We start from the raw sequence: 14,160 nt of genomic DNA, 5'->3' as shown, positions 1-14,160 counted from the left end.
TGTTTAAAAAATGACGCAGACTCTGTGAGTTGGTTTAGTAGTTGGAGGTCAGGACTCATGAACTGAGTTCACTCCTCAGCTCATAAACAGAAGCAGAAGAGGACAAACTTTCAGAAGTTGTCCAATGACAACCATACTTAAATTGTAGTATAGGCACACGCATAGACACACAGACACACAGACACACAGACACAGACACAGACACACACACACACACACACACACACACACACACACACACACACATACTCACTCACTCACACACACATCACCTCCAAAATAAACATAGTTTTAAAAACTCAAGAGTTTCTTTGACTCTGGCGATACAATTATATAATTTTTGTGCTATGTGGGGAACATAACAGAATTCTAAAAAGTAAAGTCTTCCAAGAGACAACCCAGAAATCTCCTAAGGGAAAAGACCTTTTCTAGTCCTAGAAGCAGAGAGCAACTGTCTTTTCTTATGCCTATGAAGGGAGTTGTGGATATAAGTGTATGATCCTCACATGTAAATTAACCCTGGCTGACAGCCTGTGAGCAGGACATTCCTACAGTGCTACAATCACCAGAGAGAACCCTAGCCTCAAGTGACACTACAGCATGAAGCCAGGCTAATAGCCTAGTGTATTACTTGAGTCTCCATGTAAGAGATGGTAAACTTGCATTGTCCGATACAAATAAATGCATGGTAAGTCTGTACACAGAAATCAAACACTACAACTGAAAAGGAAGCTAAGGTTTTTCTGTGTCAGAAGGGACACATCTGAGCGGAGAGACTCCTCAGCCTCTAGAATGCTTTGATGTCTTATTCTGTAATTTTTGGCATCCTGTAAATGACACTGGATGTCCGGAAACTCTTGTAACCAGACACTGTTATATACTGGTATGACGATGACGCTGCACTTAAATATATAACTTACATAGTGCAGAGAATTGCATACATATACATAAACCCTCAGTGCAGAATGCCCTACCTTAGGGTAAAATACATATTTGATAATTCTGTATGTTTTGTTTTAATGTAGTCAGAGTGGGACTACATTTTTGGACCATTTTCTATAATGTTTCCTGTCCGGTCATAACTTCCTTTTTGTTTATTTAATTATTTAATGTTATATTCATTGTTGTCTTAGCTTGTATTTTACTTTCTTCCAAATATAAACAAAAAGAAAAAATCGGTAAAGAAATCGAGTCAATGTGTAAATAAAATATTAACATCACATTGCTTTAGAATGCAGGGTACATAGTAAAGTGCATGATAACATGAGTGAGTTTCACCTTCTACTTTGCCAATAACATTGATGTTTGGAGACAGAGCTTAGGGGAGCTTTATGTTTGGAGAAGATGTTTGTAGTCTGAGCTTTGGATAGATTTTCTTCACTAATATGACCAACCATGAGCAGGTTTTCCTTATTAACCATTTCTAGAACTCAGGGGCTACTTGCTATCATTTGCCCCAGTATAAGTTGTTATATTAATTATAAACTACTTGCTATAAATTTTAACAATTTAGGTAGAAATGTTAATTTCCAAACACTGAATTTTTTTTCTTTCCAAATCACTAAGGTAGTAACATCCTCATGCTGCCTTACATACAGCCTTGCATCTGAAATGTGGATAGACATTTTTAATTCTTAACTATTCAACTTATTAAATTCAAATTTAATATAAAATGAATCATCTGCCTGCTTAAGTCACTTGGCCTGAACCAAAAGCTAGATGAAATTCTTGATGAGGGATCCACTCGCAACATTCAGGCCTTTCACTAAAAAACAAAACAATACAAAACAAACAAACAAACAAACAAACAGAAAAAAGTTTCATCTGGTTTTATTCACACATTGGGTATGAAATAGAGCAAGCTTTATTTTAAAACAAACCCGAAACAGGTGTTAATGAACTTCTTTGTCAGATAAGTGAAATTTCCAAGAACATATTAAGAAACAAAGGCCATTGAAATAAGGATGGATGATCACCTGAATCAACAAATAATAATATGGCAAAACATATAGTAGCTCATGAAAATGAGGTTACTAGTGGATACTTCAAAAAACAAACTTGCAGGGGAAGTTGTAGATTAGATGGAAATTGAAATTTTGGAGCTGTTAGGAATTCAATCTTAAAGAGTTGGAATAATCAATAGCAACAATTAAGGGGGGTATACCTATAATTTAGAAATAACAGGAATTAAGACCATTTTCTGAAATAAATCCTTAATATGATTTCTTAAATAAATTAATAAAATGATATCAAAACAGCATGTTTTATTTATGAGAACAAATTAAATTTCATATTAGAAACCATTTTGGTTTCAGGATAGAATTTGTTAGCTTTAAAAATACATGAAGAAAATATCAAAAGGAAGATGTAATCATTTATTCAATTAATATTTATTAAAGTCCTTCCAAGAGACAGGAGCACATCCAGAAACAGAGAGGTCTGTGAGGAAATGCAGCTGAAAGACCCAACCCCTCCTTATGTATCATTAAAGAAAACTGATAGCTTCCATTGCTTCACTGGGTGGGGAATTGCAAGTGTTCATTGCGGAGAACTTTTTGTCTTCTCACATGGTTTAGTTAGTAGACCATCTTTCTCAGCAGTGCCACACTCCACATACAAGCATCAAGATAATACTCTAAACAAAAGCCATGCGTGGAATTCGTGGAATGTAATCAAATTCGTTCAAATAACATCGTCTAACAGAGCTGTAAAGATGCTGGTGGAAAAGGAAAGTTCTTCTGGAAGCTGAACTCAGTTGGTCACAATAAAACTAACTGTTCTCCGCCTAACTTGAAAGGCAACAATGATAACAACAACAAGAGCAGCAACAGCAGCAACAATAATAACAATCACAATAGCAGCAACAACAGTAATAACAGCAACCAGAACAGCAGCAACAACAGTAACAGTAATAGCAACAACAGGAGCAACAATAACAACCACAACAGCAGCAACAGTAACAACAACAGTAATAACAAAAACCAGAACAGCAGCAACAACAGTAACAGTAATAGCAACAACAGGAGCAACAATAACAACCACAACAGCAGCAACAGTAACAACAACAGTAATAACAACAACCAGAACAGCAGCAACAACAGTAACAGTAATAGCAACAATAACAACCACAACAGCAGCAACAAGGACAATAACCAAAACAGGACTGACAACAGTAATAACAACAACCATAACAGCAGCAACAACAGCAATAGAGGTTCAGATTAGGTGTTCTCTTGATCTCTACTTCATATGGCATGGCAGTGTCTTTCACTGGAAGCCAGAGCTTGAAAGTTCTGTTCGTCTGACTTGCCATCTAGTTCCAGTAATCTTGCCTCAGCTTCCCAGATAAAAGGCAGAAAACCACACCCACTTCAGCTCTTCCAGCTTGTAGGTTAAGCTCTTTACTCAAGGAGTCATATTCCTGATCCTCTTGTTGGTATTTTATATTAATTAAATGGCAGATGTTCCTAGAAACGTTTTATATTATGCATAATTTCAAAGCATGAAGTTTTAAAATAGTCAATGTTTTATCATAGCCTTTAAAGGCTTTCAGAAAAGGAAAAAGTAAGCTGGATCTTGCCAGTGGAAATAGTGGTAATAATGCTGTTAAAATGTTTTTTTTTCATGAAGAACTAAAAATGAAAGTGCTGAAGAGATGACTCTGTAAGACCAATTGCTATAGAAGTAGAAGGACCTGAGTCTAGATCCTCAGCACCCTGTTAAGCCCTCATGTGTAATTCTGGTGTTGGAAGGCACAAAGCAGGGTCCTTAAGACTTACAAGGACAGCCAAACTTCAGATGCAGTGAGACCTCCTCAAGAACACAGTGTTCTACCAAAGTACACACCCACACTCACACACACATTTGCACACACACATCCACATATTCATGCACACATATACACACACATGCTCACACACATATATAAACAAAACACACACACACACACACTCGCACGAAAAATAAAACAAAAACTAAATTGAGAATTTGGATAGACAATTTGACGAATTAGAGGAGATGTGCACTGTGTTACATGCCAGAAGTGGTTTGATTCAGCCTCAGCCTTTCCTGCTATTTCTAGTGTCAGAGGCATGCTAGTTACATTATTTCCTCCAGACTCTTTAACTCTTAAACCTTGGTTCAGGGATAAGAAGGAAGACCAACTCTGTCACACAGAGAAGATGGAAGGACAGAGTTGTCAAGACAGTAAACAAAATCCACCCTTTATGGTAAGAGGAATTGCACGAAGAGGAGTTTCTTGGGAGAATATATCACTCAGGGCTCATTTGACTTGACTATTTCTACCTTTTAGTCCTGATAGCTGGACAAGGAGGTGTGGAGAAAGTATCTTCACGGTCTTTCTTGTTGATGATATCTGCCATAACACGTTATCGAACATGTATCATTTGCAGCATTCACAGGCACATGCACTCACAGGCACATGCACTCCCATGTATGTGCACTCACAGGCACGTTCACTCACATGCATGTGCACTCACAGGTACATGCACTCCCATGCACACACATTTACAGGCATGTTCATTCACATGCATGTGCACTCACGTTCATGCGTTCACAGAAACATTTTCTAAAAGAATGCAAAAAAAAATCATGAGACTTAAATATCCAAATGTTAGCAAAAGGAAATGTAACATTTGGCAAATATGACCTAAGCATTGATCACTTCATATACCTCAGTCCTAAACTGATCCTGTTGTATGTTATAAATAAACAACATGCTTTCAATATTAGTTACTAAATTAAATTTTGTTCTGGTTCCCATTGGTATTAAATATACTTTGATGAATAAAGAGAGTCTATAGCTAAGTATTTGAGAAAATACACAAAGAATCCATTTTCATTATGCAGAATTAAGCATGCTATAGCCTTGGGACTTATGCTAATTAAGTTTTTTTAGAAATACACAAAATTTAGAAATGAATTGAGATTTGTACTTTATGTATGCACCATAAAACTTTTACTTTTAGTAGCGTTGGGTCTTCTTGTGACCTATTTCCTACAAATATTTAGATTGTTAGTTTTGAAACAAAGTTGTAAGAAACAGTAGAACTCTACGAGGTCTTTTTTTATTCAAGGGGAAAAACATAATCACCAGGTTCATGTTTAATTTGTGTCTGATCTGTCACCATAGAAGGTGCCTCAATATTACCACAAAAGTTGAAGTAAAGCTTAAAAAATTCCTCCACAGGGTGTCAGGAGTGCAGAGTTAAGAGCACTGATGCAGAAGGTGAAAACTGGAATTCTGAGTTCCTCCTCCCACTGTGTGGACTGGGACTGAAATAACCACACTACTTTGTTCTGCCTTTTCACAACAGGCTAGGAGCAACGTCCTTCCTCAGTCATTCTTGTGAACACTGTTTATTTATGTTTATGGAGAACATGCTGAGTATAATGAAGAAGGTTTCCCTCATGAATGCTTGTAAAACACTCAGCACATGACAGTCTCTGAATCAACACAGTAAGTCATTGCCCAGAAGAAGGACAATGAGATTAGAGACCCTTTATACCAAAGAGGAAAGGAGAATTCTAACATATTTTATATGTAAAGGAACTGAAATCCTTGTCAGCTTTATTTAATGCTCTCCTAAGTAAAACACAAGGACCATATCGTTATCCTTTGCCTGCAGTGTTCTTAGATAATGTAGACCTGTCCGTCTAATGGGCATTCAGCATAGGCTAAATTACCCCAATGGTTCTTCTGCCACACACACGCGGAAGGTTGCACTGTTCTATCCTCATTTTTCTCACAATGGCAGTATGGAAGAAGCACATGCAACTTAACAACTGATGCAGTGTGAAGAGCAGACGACAGGGTTAGGTAAGTGAAGGGCAATAAAGACACCAGCACACACAAAGTGTGAACTCAGAGTCACCTCACTGTGGAAATACATGAAGAAAGGCAAAGAAAACAGTGTACACATGGAGGTTAGGAAGTATTTGTGTTAATTTTCCCATGAGTAATTTGAAGCCAACATTTACCTTTCTGCAATCACATCCTTAATATATACATTTTACAACTAAATTATTCTTTCTTGTCTTTATAGATATATTTTATATAAACAGATACATTTCAGTCTTTATTTCTTGAACCATGAACTTCTTGGATGTTGACTATTCTGTACTGATCACTACTATAATTCTGTGTATTGCTTTGATCCATGAACATAGCACAAATACATAAAGTAACAGAGTAGACATATTAAAACTCACACAAAGAGTTTTATGAGTCATTGCAGAATACAAAAATAGAGAAGCAGAACTAATGCTTCAAGCTGTGTGGACTCTACAAGTGTCTGTTAAAGGGTCAGATGTATTTTTGGAAACAAATGCATCTGCCACAGTAATCCCTTGACAGAAGAAACTTTGAAAGGTTTCAGTATCCACAGAAATGATTTTAATTATAAAAAGAAAAATATTCTGAGGACATACAGAACTTTCCACTTAGAAAAGCTTGATCTTAATTTTCCATTTGTAGCAATCACTATTGAATTTGAAACTATTCTATAATGACATAACGATTATACATAAATAAGAATATAATATTTTATAATAAAGAATACTGTGAAATATTATTGGATTTTGTCCAATATAAGTTACATATATTATAATCAGAAGAGAATATACATTAATTTTTTCTGCTTATTTTTTAAAGGGGAAGCTTGAAAGTTATGAACTAGACTGAGAAGGGAAAGGTTGTAACAAACCTAGAAAACTTATTTCTTCCTTTAAGGAGAATATTAACTGGAGGATAAACAGTTTCCTTCATATGTGGCTTTGGACAAAGACAAGGAGAGGCTCAAATACAGAATACTAGAGTGAGAATTGGATGGAGAGCCACAGAGAACAAGAAGAGGTGTGTTAAACCAGAACGAGCTCCACTCAGCGCCAACTGTATACTGTCCTTTAAACCAGAAGAAAGCGAAGCCAGGAGACACCACTGATTGTTAAAATGGGAACTTGTCTCATACAGAGACAGCAGAAGACTGTGAGATCAACATTAAGAGAAGCACGGAGGAAGGTGCTGCAGGGACAGGCAGTGCACACTCATACTATGATTTTAACTCTAAGTTAAAAGACTTCATCATCCAATGACCATCAAGAGGACAGACATATAAACTGAAGAGAGGTGCAGGCTTCTGTTGGATTTCAGTCATTGAAGACTCTAATCAAAATACATGTCTACTGATTTTTTTTCACTCACCTTCCTCTTGCCTACCCCCAACCCCACCTCCTGCCTTGTGGAGGGAGAACAACAGCTAGTTCATTGACAAGGAAGCCCCAGAGAAAACCAGAAACCTTGGAAACACAACATGCTCAGAGATGGCAGCATTGGCTTAGCTTGTGCTGCGTGTCCTCGGCCTCACGGAGTTAAAAACACAGACCTGGTCTTCCTTGCTGCTGAAGTCTGAAAAGCAGAAAACAAATATGGGTCAGAGATGGTACCTCTGGTACCTGCAGCTTTATCTGAGTTCAAGATAGCAGTAGGCACTTGGAATGTTTGGTGCTGCTATTTTGATGTATCTTCAGAATAAACCTGGATACGAAAGGGGGAGGTAGGCTGAAAAACATAAAGAACAGCAAATAGAAAATTATATATATATATATATATATATATATATATATAGAGAGAGAGAGAGAGAGAGAGAGAGAGAAGGAAGATGAGAAATGGGAAGAGGAACAAGGGAGGGATTTTGGAAAATGAGGCAGCAGAGGGGAAGCCACATTCTGTGTAACTATTAATATAAATAAGCACTTCTTGGTGTTGGGTAATTTTTTTTCCAGAGACAATAATAGAAAACTTGAAGAAAGAGAACAGATGCTGTCCAGATTCGGTTTTGCAAAATATGAAACACAAGTGAAAATTATCCTCAAGTTAAAAAAACAGTGTGAAGACAGAAGTCAAAAGGCAAAATGTAAAGGATTTTCTGAAGAAATCTGAAGACTGATTGTTTGGATAATAAGGAGGCTCCAGAGAATTCAAGCAAGAAGGAGGCAAATCATATTTAAAACAATATTAAAATAAAAATGTCAATTTAGAAAAGACGAAAGTATATAGAGGAGAAAAAAGTTAACCACCTTCCCTGCTGCCCTGTGAGACCAAATTAACAACTCCCCACATGAATTCACACTTCCTTAAACTTTGCTACTTTTCCAACCATCAAAACATTTTGCCAGGTTCCCAGGTACAAAGAACAGCCATGTCTCAGACTATAATCAACTGTCCATCTTACCTGTGCCCTTAAAGCTAGAAGGCGGTGGATCACTTTGTCAGGACACGAAGGGAAATGAGCCATGACTCAAGAAGTCAACACTCGACAAGAACTCATCGACTTGCTCAGGTGACAGGCTGATGTTTGAGGATTTGTAAAAATTCCAGAATAAACTTGTCAGGAATTTCTTACTGCAGAACCTTCTCAGGGGTTCAAGGAAACATCACTCACTTAACAATACTTCTTACTTAATCACACAGGCTGTTAAAACAAAGCACATTCTAAAGCCAGTTTTCCTTGTTGGTAAGAATGCTGATATCACATACTTCTGTGGATTAGACTTAGTAGGAGCTTTCATTGTACATATTCTCTTCTGGTTTCCAGCTTAGAATACCACCTGAGAGCTAAGAAGTTAAGTAGCTGGCGGTGCCCACCTTTATTCAAAGCACAGCATAGATAAAGACCACGTTTTCTTGGCTGAGTAGTGGACATCTGCACTGTGTGTTTACTGAGATTCCTTAGGATATCCATTACTTAAAACACTTGCAGAGTCTTTGCTCTTTTTTGTTTTGTTTTGTTTTGTTTTGTGGGAGGGCCTATGACGAAATCACACCATGTGGTACATGAAAGCAGACATTTTTGTAAAAGAGGACCTGGAAAGTGGAACCAGCTCATGAAGCTGGGGCCACTGTAGAGTAGAAAGTTGGCTGGTCTTGTGGTAATGATACATTTATTCTTCTTGGCTTATATTGTATTTTGGGTAAAACAAAAAAAATCACAAACCTTATGAGGTAGTAAAATCATCTTGGGATTTGGGGATGTTCTTGTGACTAGCAGGAATGACCCCATTTAAAGAACCATTTAAAAGACCAAACTAAATAAATATTCCATTCATTTAGTGTAGATTGGATTGAAGAAAGCATTGAGCAGAGTACTGGATGATCGCAGAAGCAGTGCAAGTTTCCCTTAAAGGACAGTGTTCGGATTAGCGATAAACACAGCTGGATAATGTGTCAGTGCGTAACCAACTGTCACATTCGAACAGTACAACCACGTCTAAGCGTCAGACTTTTATGATAAACTTAATGAATAACGCTACTTAGCCAGTATCAAATGTTATTTTTAAGTCTATGACATATTTCATCATCAACAAAAATCCCTGAAAGTATCCATACAACCTGTGTGGGTAACCTGTGTGGGTAACCAGTTGGAAATAAATAGTTTGGGCACTGGTTCCTGCAGCTGGTGTTTCAACACAAGCCATATCATTACGGAAACAGCTGAAAAAGGCAAAAGTTTCCCAAAGCCCGATGGAGTGGAAAGACACTTCTCTCAACCCTTCAGACCCTAGATCTGGGACTTGTGTTCTTCACAAGTGCTTAGGCTGTATATAGCCATTGTGTAACTCACTGAATGTATAAGTCCTCTTCCCATGATTATTGCAAATAACACATTGAGGCTATGCTGCTCTTGCCAGTGAGTATACAACCAGTACATCCATTCTCCTCATGGAGTCATGCAAAGCGAAGCCTGGATTTCCCTGACATGAGTGCAATAGTGAACAAGACTTGAAGCGGGGGAAAATGAACTTTTTATCTCAAAGATTTGACAGAGTCAAGTAAAAATGCACAGGACATTTAGGCAAGCTCCATGATACGAAGTGTATAAATGATTATTAGTAAGTACAAGAAATGATGCCACTTGTCACTTTCAGTGAAAGGAATTGTAAATTAAAACAGAAGAGACCTCTACATTCCTTCAAATTGGTAGTTTTCAAACTGCAGGACACTTAAGCTATTGAAGACATGATGATAATGTGTTTCCACCTATTATCAATGAGATGCAAATGGGACTAAGAACTTTGCAGAAGTTTGGCAACTTAAAAATCTTAAGTTTACAGTTAAGATGACATTAAGCAAAACTGATATTGTCTACAAAAAAGAATTACACAGTCAACTCAGGTGGCTTTCCTTAAATACCATAAGCTCATTAATGTTCCAACAAAGAGGTCAATTTGAAATAGCTTGTGCAGATGAACGAATGCCTGTATAATGTCACATAGGTGTATGCCTACATAGTGTGGAGGCAGAGTTCTTTAAGGCAACATTGATGTTGTCAATGCTATCTCAGAGCATTGCCATGCATGTATCAATTTGTATGTTTTATCAGTTAGACTCCACAGAGCTCCAAAAGGAAGAAATAGTCTCCTTACTTGGCCTCAGTGTCTTTGACACATTGTTTAAGATTTAGAACAGGCTCCATGACTTTCAGTGAGTTCAGGGCAGTATATTCCACAGGCTGACTCACAGTTCCATCCACAAACTCTAAATATGTCCAACTGGTGACCCCGTCAAGCACACAGAGGTCCAAAGTGGTTACAACTCACATAAGGCTTGACAATTGATGATGATTATTTATGGGAAATCAACCACTTTCCTTAAAACAAAGTCAAAACTAGGGATCATCTTACAGACATTGCAGTGATTTTACTCAGTGAGCATGTACTTTTATTGCCCTGTTGGATTCCCAGATGCGACTTCAAGCAGCTTATAGGCACGTGTTACTTCAGTCCAGGGCATCAGACATGAACAACTGGACTCATCCACACAGACCTCTCTACATGCCACCTTCTAAAACAAATGCATATTTAAATAAAAATAAGTTAAAAACTTGTTAAGAAATGTTTATGGTTGTATATTGGAACTATTATGGTAAAACCATTGAATCTTAAAGGAAACTAAGCAGAATGGGGACCAGGGAACTCAGCAAGTGAGAGGTTTCTCTACCCTTTACAAGCCATACTATGTAACATCCTGCCAGGTCATTCAAAATATCTAAGGATGGCTTTGGACATGTAGATATAGGGATTGCTTGGGACAATAATTTTTTACTGATTTTAAATGGTTCACCTATGTTTGATTAGAAAAATGATAAATTGGCAGCTATCTGAGAAGTCTGATTAAAATTAGCTTGTTTGACAATGAGTGGATGTAGAGAGATGCTCTTTGGTCTCCATTCCTATTGAGGAACTATTGGAAGCTAATAATTTGTGAGAGAATAAAAAAACATTCCTATGTTTCTTTTTTAAATGTTATCATGATTATTTAATGCATGACCACTGGTAGATTTCCCATGCTCCAGGTGATAGTCCCAAACCCACATGTATGTAAGTAATAATTATTGCACTGAATAGGTTAACAAAACAAACAGTAGCAATAGCAAGTAGCCCAGAAGACACAAAGGAGGAAGGGAATGGGGTTGGAAGGGGTAAATGGGGGTGTGGATAGGGATCATATTTCATTACTAACTACCTTCATGTACACACCTTCTTCATTAGCTAGTGTAGAGAGAAGGCCATGTGGCACCTTCCCCATGTCCTACTCCTGCTGTAGAAATATTAACCAGGGTCTGGTGAAATGCCTCAGTGGCTAACAGTGTGGGATGCTCTCCCACAGGACCTGAGTTTGGATTCTAGCAACCATGTCCATTAGTTCAAAACTGCCTGTAACTCCATTTCCAGGGGATCTGATTCACTTTTCTGGTCTCTGAGAGCAATTGAGTTTATATATAGATGATATATGCATATATACTTATATTTATATTTGTGTGTGTGTGTGTGTGTATGCGCGCGCGCGCGTGTGTGTGTGTGTGTGTGATTTAGAATATTATTGATCTTCTGTCTTAGTGGCACTGACTTCTTCTGCTCGTTTCGTTTGCCTTTTCTAGGTTCTTACACTTTCTGGATTGAGTCTCATGAGAACCTCTCCATCTCTTTTTTGATGCCCACATGTCCCCTTCAGAACCTTCCTGCTTCCCTGTTGTGAAGGCCTTTGTGATGACCTTGTGCTCAGCAAGACAAGAATAATAATCCATCTGTCTCAACACACTTTGTTTGATGACTCCTGCAAAGAACTTTTGCTCTGCAGTAGAACTCATTCACAGATTCTAGGCACCAAGACATGGAAATATCAGAGCACCTATTAGCTGGGCGCACACTTGTAAGTATATATATTTTTCTGACACTGAGTATATGTGGACATACATCTACAGAGTTTGTAAAGATAGTATTCCCACACATAACAGTGACCACAAAACAAGATGTACCTAGTTTTAGATGACATCAGTTGACATCTTTCTTCTAATTGGCAGGAGAAACATAGTAACCATCTCTACATGATATCGGCATCACTTATTAATGATTATTAATTAAAATTTTATAGTGTTCTGGGAAGTGTGCCTCATATTTAAAAGAACACGATGATGTATCTTTTCTTTACAGTGTGCGTGAGTCATACACTCCATGCAGGAAAGTTCTCTGCAGTTACTCAACAACTTGCTGATATTGGTGAAATTATATCCTTTCCTTAAAAATATCTTCTGAAGTAGATTGCAGAAGACAGAGTGATTGCAGGCTTTGTTTCCCTTAACATGTAGGAATGGTCAGTCATGGCACTGGGCCTTCTGTCCTCCCCACTGCTGCTCAATGCCTCAGTCCACCATGCTATCAGCTGCTTTCAAGCTAGAATTGTATCAGACTTTCAAACCTCAAAGATAGAGAAGTGAAAAAACTATTGTGGAGGTATGAATACTTACCCCCAAAATGTCAGCCTCTGGAAATGAATGCTGTCAGAAAATATATGTAGTTAGGGATGAAGTCATAAGACTGAAATCTACTGGGTGTAATCTTGTCAGGGCTGCTATTGCAAGTGCTGGAAACATGGACCTTTTGAATGCTTGCCACATGTTTATTAGCAGAACATTTTCTTAACTTTAAATTCAAGGAATCTACATATTGAGATCCGATGAAACTCTGTTACGGTCACTTCTGTTAAATACCACAGCCACCGCAACCACAAGTGAGTACCCCTTAATAGCTCTTGCTGCCACAAGGTCGGTGGGAGTGCAACCAGCTACTGTCACACAGAGGCTTCTGAAATTTGTTCTTTTGGTATCTTTCTAGTGGCATATGGGTTAATTTGATTAAGCCAGTTGATTCTAAAGCCAGGCCCAGCAATAATTCTAAGTGAACATCCTAGGAGCCGGGGTGTGCTTTTCTTTTGAGCCTGGAGCCAAGACTTCATCCTGTGACTCTAGTAAAAATCAGTTCCATCTCCTAAAACCCCTGTGTTTTTCTTCCTTACATTGTTTTGATCTAATTTTTTTTCTTTAACTTGTATTGAACCTATTTATTTTCTATGACAGGAAGTAAATGCGTTACAGGACTGGGGTGTAGCTTCCTTGGTAGAGCACTTACCAAACAAGCAGCAATTCCTGAGGTAACACGGACAGTTCTTAAGGGTGCATGGGTATGCATTTGAAAGGTGAAGGGAGAAGCTTAAGGTCTTCCTCAGCTCAAGGTCTTCCTCATCGCAGGAAGTTAAAGGCCAGGCCAGACTATCCACAAGAGGTTCCAAAAAATAAAACGTCACCAAGTAATATATGATTGGAAACCAGTGTCTCCAATATCAATATATGAAAAAGGAGGTCTCTGATCAACTCTAGTCTGTTGAATATTCAGAGATGTAGTAGAGGTGAGGAGCAAGGTATACACCAACTTAATTTAGAAGTTGCTGAGCTTGAGGACACGTCATTCCTAAGATAATTCCAATTCTTCAATTTTAAACTACAGAATTACAATGGTATTTTCTACTGTCACTAATGGATATACAGTGCTCAAACCCAGATTTGATTCTATTACATGATAGTACTCTCTTGATATTTATTGATGTTGAGAAAATTACTGTTTGAACAACACAAGTAGTTAAAGGTAGAAAAATAATTTATGCATTGTTATGAATGTTATTGTTTTGTATTTGTACTCCTTTCACCCACTTTTCCTTTGGAAAACGCAAGGTTGGTTTTCAGTATACACTTCTTAATTTATCTCTTCGTGTAGAATGGTCATATTCTATTAATTTAACTTACCGAT

Source organism: Rattus norvegicus, chromosome 2 (genome assembly GCF_021556685.1).
Source record: "Rattus norvegicus strain SHRSP/BbbUtx chromosome 2, alternate assembly SHRSP_T2T, whole genome shotgun sequence".
NCBI classification, from domain to species: Eukaryota; Metazoa; Chordata; class Mammalia; order Rodentia; family Muridae; genus Rattus; species Rattus norvegicus.
This window is presented reverse-complemented; position numbering follows the sequence as displayed.